The 6,000-nt window shown below is 38.1% G+C and overlaps 1 long non-coding RNA gene across 1 annotated transcript; it reads right to left on the bottom strand.

Annotated features, from left to right (window-relative positions):
- Positions 1–1,673: 1,673 nt before the first annotated feature.
- On the bottom strand, positions 1,674–3,843 carry LOC129885074 (uncharacterized). Its single transcript, XR_008766051.1, has 4 exons — positions 3,752–3,843; positions 3,566–3,658; positions 2,904–2,950; positions 1,674–2,102 (listed from the first exon to the last, which is right to left on the bottom strand). It is a non-coding gene; the product is annotated as an uncharacterized LOC129885074 (long non-coding RNA).
- Positions 3,844–6,000: the final 2,157 nt, after the last annotated feature.

Raw genomic sequence — 6,000 nt, 5'->3', positions numbered from 1 at the left:
TCTAGCTGGCAATGGAATCTCTTGTCATAGCATGATGTCCTTAATTTTCGGACACGTTATGTTATTTATTTATTCTGATATTTGACATTTCGAGACTTAGTTTTAGAATTTAGATGTCCTTGAAGTGATGACTTTTAGGTTTTGAGAAAAACGCATTTATTTGAGCTTCCGCATTATTGTCACATTTATTAGTAGGGGTTTGTATCGTTGGTTCTCCCACTTAGGAGGTTAAGTGTGGGTGCCACTCACGGCCCATTTTGGATCATGACAAATTTGGTATCAGAGCTTTAGGTTCGGTGATCTCATCACACAAGGACATGTCTAGTAGAGTCTTGCGGAACGGTACGGGGACGCCTTTACTTTTCTTTGAGAGGCTACAAGACTTTAGAAAAACTCCATTTCTTCTTTCTTTCGTGTTATTACTTGAATCCAATTGGTATCTTGGTGATACAAATTGGTATCTGACCTTCTTCACTCTATTTTCGGAAACGTTCATAACTAAAGCAACAACAACGACTGAGCCATTCGTTAGAGTTGGTACTAAAGTACAGCACTGTAAGGAGTATGTGAGAGTTGATAAATTGAGTAAGTGAACGATTGTAATGGGGACCAGACTGGTTGATTGTGGTTGGCTAAAACTCAAAGAGGTGGAGTGAGATGAGTGCAAATGTTTGATATGGCACTATGAAAGGAGTATCTTGTATTATTCGACCTTGGTTTCGTACATTCTTATGTGACCACCTACTTATTTTGGAGTATGGCTTGCTATATATGCCCACACGTGTTCCCATATCTATAGGTGATTTCTTAGTGGTGGATCGGGTGTACCGATCCTATGATTGTCATCTTGGCAGGGTGACATCCTTGGGCAAGCTTAGACATTTGAGTTATGGCACATTTGGTGTTGTTTGAGATAGTTGAAGTATATAAACGGTTCTATACGTACCAGTTTCCTTATATAGAAGAGTTACCATGAATACATACTATTTTTTGATAGTCTTAAGATTCATCTAGTCGTTGGGGTCACTTCTTGACTATGTGTGATTGAATATGAGGGTCATTGAGTCTAGTTTTGTCTCTCTTAAGGATTGTTTACAATCATAGCTATTGATCTAATATATTTTGATAGTATTGTTAGAGGTTCTGTATGACTTAGGCAACGTCTTCTGACTTCTTTGTAAAAAAGTATATCCCCCGGACCTTGAGGGACGAGAGGGGAGATGAGTTCCTAAATATAAAGTAAGGAAAGATTTCCATTGCAGCCTATGAGGACATATTTTGTGCCTTATCTAGATATGATACTCACCTTTGCTTCTGTCCAGAAGAGCATATTTCATCGCTTTGTGAAAGAATTGAGGTCAGAATATCTACTGCAATTTCATAGATTGAGTGTATATCAAAGAGGGACATGATACGACTACTACAACGATATCGATGCTTACTTAGTTAGAGTTATGGATTATGTTAGTTCTGTTAGTGACCTGATCTACGAAAGAATGCATATCTCTTGGGCTAGAGACGGAACACATTTGGTAATGTTTTTTTCACGATCCAACCCCGTAGGCCGTGACGGGTGCCCGAACTGTACACACACGTGTACCCCTGCCAACCATACATAACCCATCTCCTGTTTGTACTCAAAATGCATCAACAGGTAAGAAAACATACAAGCCGATGAGGCTGTAGCAATGTATAGGGTTGTTCCATAACACGCATATACGTGAGCCGGCAAGGCCACCACGACACAGGGAACGCCCCCAAATCATAAGTCATATCAGTACAACTGTACATACATACATATACAACTCATCTACCACTCGTATACAACTCGTATGCAGCTCATACACAACTCATAAACAACTCATATACAACCCACGTACACATAAAACCCACATACGTACAACCCACATCCGTATCCACAGACCTCTAAGAGTAAGAAAATAGTAACATAAGGCGGGACAGGGGCCCCGCCGTACCCGTGAGCAAAACAAATATATCCAATAAGGTTTAGTACCCAAAATCAGGCTCCATCACAATGGAGCACTTTCGGACTGCTGAGTGGGACTCCTATGCTGGCGGATTCCCAAATGGTGTATATGTACCTGCGGGCATGAACGCAACCCCCCCAAAAAAAGGGGATCAGTACGATATATGTACTGAGTATGTGAAACATAGTATAGCATAACATAGCTGGAAACATATCTGACACAGAGAAGCAGGGAATAAAATGTCATATAAGGAACCTGTACATGAATCTTGGGAATCATAAACATGCATGCTGAAATTATACAATATAGCCGGCCCTTTCAGAGAACCGGGGAAAGCATACATGTAGGACCATCATAGGTCCGACGCCATCACCACCTTATTACATCACATTATCATATATATACATATGTACCCGACCCTCTAGTGAGGGACTCGGTGAATAATGCAGTGAGATTAAGCACGAATCTGTAGCCGGCCCGGGACTCGGAGAAAAATATGTTACCGTATACACGAATAGAGTAGTGAGTAACTAATGCAGTTTAAATCATTATTGGAGACTCGACCGTATAAAAAGAATAAGCTAGCGTCTGAGGATCAGAGTAGTAATATGATCACCTCACGTGTGTTCTAGTTGCCATTCGGGGCTGCAGCAATTGGAATCTCAGGGATCCTAGACATGTGCTAAAGTAATACTAGCCACTTATGAGATCGGAAGCACTTATCATCCTATAGTCTTTAAGACTAGGAGTCTGTACATTCATTACTTCCTTAACATATAGAAAGTTCTAGGAAAGTAGTTCATCATCCAGAAGTGAATAAGAGACACTTAGAAATGAAATTATTTCAGAGATCATATCACATTTTACTTGCCTCTAAGACATGCCAAAAGAAGAGAAAGAATAGGCCTTACATACCTCTTACGGGTTACTCTTTATCCCGTTTGCCTCGTCGTCCTTTGAACCTAGGTAACACGAAAGCAATACGAGTATTAACAACCTTAGAATTTTCAGCGCCTTAGGTTACACACGATTATTCATAGAACTCATCCCCTCGCTCGCATTCTCGACTAGTTCTTTGACTAGTTAAGAAGTTAATGGCAATCGGACAGCACCTCCCCTACAATGTGCCCTATCCGAATCCCCAATTACATCCTTAATACCTACATCCAACCAACAACATAACCAGCAGATCATATATATATATATATAACATGGCAACATTACGCAATATAAACTCCAAACGACTCGCTCGAAACTACGATACCAAAATGAGGTTTCTAGTTTCCATTTTGTAAAACCTTTAACCGCACGAAGCGGGGGTCGTGTGGCTGCAACCAGGATCTCCCCCACCTATTTTAGAACCCATTTAGTCCCTGAAACACACATCACATAACCAGCAGCCGCCTCCAAACACACAACGCCTCACTTCGACTATAATTTAACTACGACGACTTCAATTTAGATTATTTCTTTCGCTGAGCATATCCACGATTTTTTTATACTTTAAGCAGTATAAAAGGTACCTAATACACTTCAAAACAACCCCATAAAGTCCAAATTTAAAGGAGAACTCTTACCTTACCCGAAATTGGCCAAAACTAGACAAAATTATGCCTCGGAAACCTCCTTAGCGCAGCTGAAACTTCGGGGCTGTTTGGTAACGTTTTGGGCTGCTCCAAACCATAAATTTTCATTAATAACACCTTCATAACATCGGAGAGCACCCTAGATAATTAATTCACGGAACAAAATCGAAGACTCACCTTTGTTTCTCCAAATCCGAGCTCCCTCTCTCTCTAGCTTCAAGTTTCTCCCCTTTCTTTTCTCTAGATTTTTCTTGTAGCTTCTTGTTGATAAAGAGGACTTAATGGATAAAGATGACTTAAAAGTCATCAACATATATATATATATATATATATATATATATAAAGGCTACTTAACTAATGGGCTATCTTTACAAGACTTGGGCCTTTTCTTTTGTTGGGCCTCAATATATTATTATTATTATGAGAGCCCGAACTACTTATTGCACTTATTATTTAAGCCCAAAAGCTACAAGTCTTCTCTCTTTTTGCAACTCACAAACTACTCTCCAAAATTCCAATTTTTCCCTCGGCCTTTCTCCGTATTCCCACATCAATGTTTTCCATGAACATCACCCCGGTACAAACTAGAATAAACAAAATAAATCACAACGTCATTCCTTGCAAATCAATTTTTTTTCTTTCTTTCCGAATGTCCAAAAGTGCGGGATATAACATCCCTTCCTTCCTTAGAATCATTTGATAGCGTCATAGTTTATCCGGCTCTCATGATAATGTCTAAGGAACTTAGGAGACATTCCAAGTTTTAAAAGTGAGGGGCGTAACAGTTTTGCAGCTATTCAATGGGTAGAAATGTGTGGGCCATTTGGGTATGATCTTCTCAATAGGTATAATGTGGTACTAGTTGTATATGGAAATGGATATGTTGATTATCAGGTGCGAATACTAACTACTTAAGGATTTATCAATTGTATCACATGCTCGTATAATGAGATCCGATGTTGTATTCACGGTTGAGAAACTAACTAGTTTGTTACTACGGACGCTTGGGTTAAGTATTATTTATAAGAAAGATTTTAATGGTGGATCTTTGATAAGATTAATGTGTTTAGGTTGTTCAGTGTATCATGAGGATTCTAAATGAGGACCGGTGATTTCATGATAAGCTCCAAGGAAGAAGATCGATATATGAATGACAAGATTATGGATAAAGAAAGTCCCAGTGAGTAAACTTGGGTAAAGGCAATTAAAGATTTTAGTAAGAAAGTGCATGTAAAATTGGGTTAGTCCTTTGGATTTGGTTGGTATATCTAGGTTTGAGGTTGTCATGTCGATGACAAGGTTGACTTATGGTGATGGTAAGAGCTATTGAGCATGATGGTAACAAGAGTTCATGATAGATTGTAGTTGGGATGCAACTATATGCTAAGAATTTTCGATTTAATAAATTTGGTATGATAATAACGACTTGCGAATATCTAAGATTGTGGTTTGCTACTATTTGGTGAGTCATGTGGTCGTATGGAAAGTTATAGGATGTGTTGAAACACCACTAGAATAGAATTGAAAGGAGCTAGAGTCATAAATGGAAGAAATTAGTTAACCTTTGGAAGGAGGTGAGAATGAGGATAATTACTCTGACTGCAAGGCCAAAGATGTATCTTCAGAGAGAGTGGAGAATTGAATTCAAAGACACGTGGTTTCATCTGTTTTGCTCTGGTTATGGTGATAGTGTTACGTGTCATTTATATGCGTTAAAAACTGATGGATAGGATTTGAGAAAAAAATCTACATGCGTTCAACTCGAGTGTGGTGATAAGTTTTTTTTTGTGGTTTTGAGTTTGGTAACTCGTACAGTTGGATTTTTAACGAAGGATATAGTAAGGTCGATAGAGAGGCAATCAATGATAATCTAAGATACGTGAATTCATAAAGATCTTCAAGGTGTGAGCTATTGTTGGCCTCATAAGCAGACACTGACAAACCTCCCTGCTCCAGATTAGTATAAATTATAAAGAAAATCAAAATCTTACCATATTATGTCAATTACATGTCTTTTATATACACAAAAAAATACCTTGCGTATCAGTTTGTGAGAACTATAAAATTCATACCAAATTCATGCCAACTACAAAAAAAATAATCAAACTAAATCTGTACACATTTTTCACATGTATATTTAAATAAAAATACCATTTTCATGCAAATACATAAGTTCCGACTAAAAAAATTAGAATATATCAAATTCATAAGAATTTCATACTAACTTCAATAACAGGGTATTCATACAAAAATTAAACCAAGAGCAGCAATAATTTCAAGTTTCCATCTTCCAATGCGCAGTAATGAAGTAAAACATAGGACGATTGCCGAGGACATAAAAGCACTTCGATTGATTACTGCAATCAAAGCCCCATATCTATTAGATGGAAGATTCGATCTTGAGGCTGATGACGCCTTAGTAAATT

The sequence above is a fragment of the Solanum dulcamara genome, chromosome 4 (genome assembly GCF_947179165.1).
Source record: "Solanum dulcamara chromosome 4, daSolDulc1.2, whole genome shotgun sequence".
Lineage (NCBI taxonomy): Eukaryota > Viridiplantae > Streptophyta > Magnoliopsida > Solanales > Solanaceae > Solanum > Solanum dulcamara.
The sequence above is the reverse complement of the archived record's forward strand: the minus strand, read 5'-3'. Positions and strand labels throughout refer to the sequence as shown.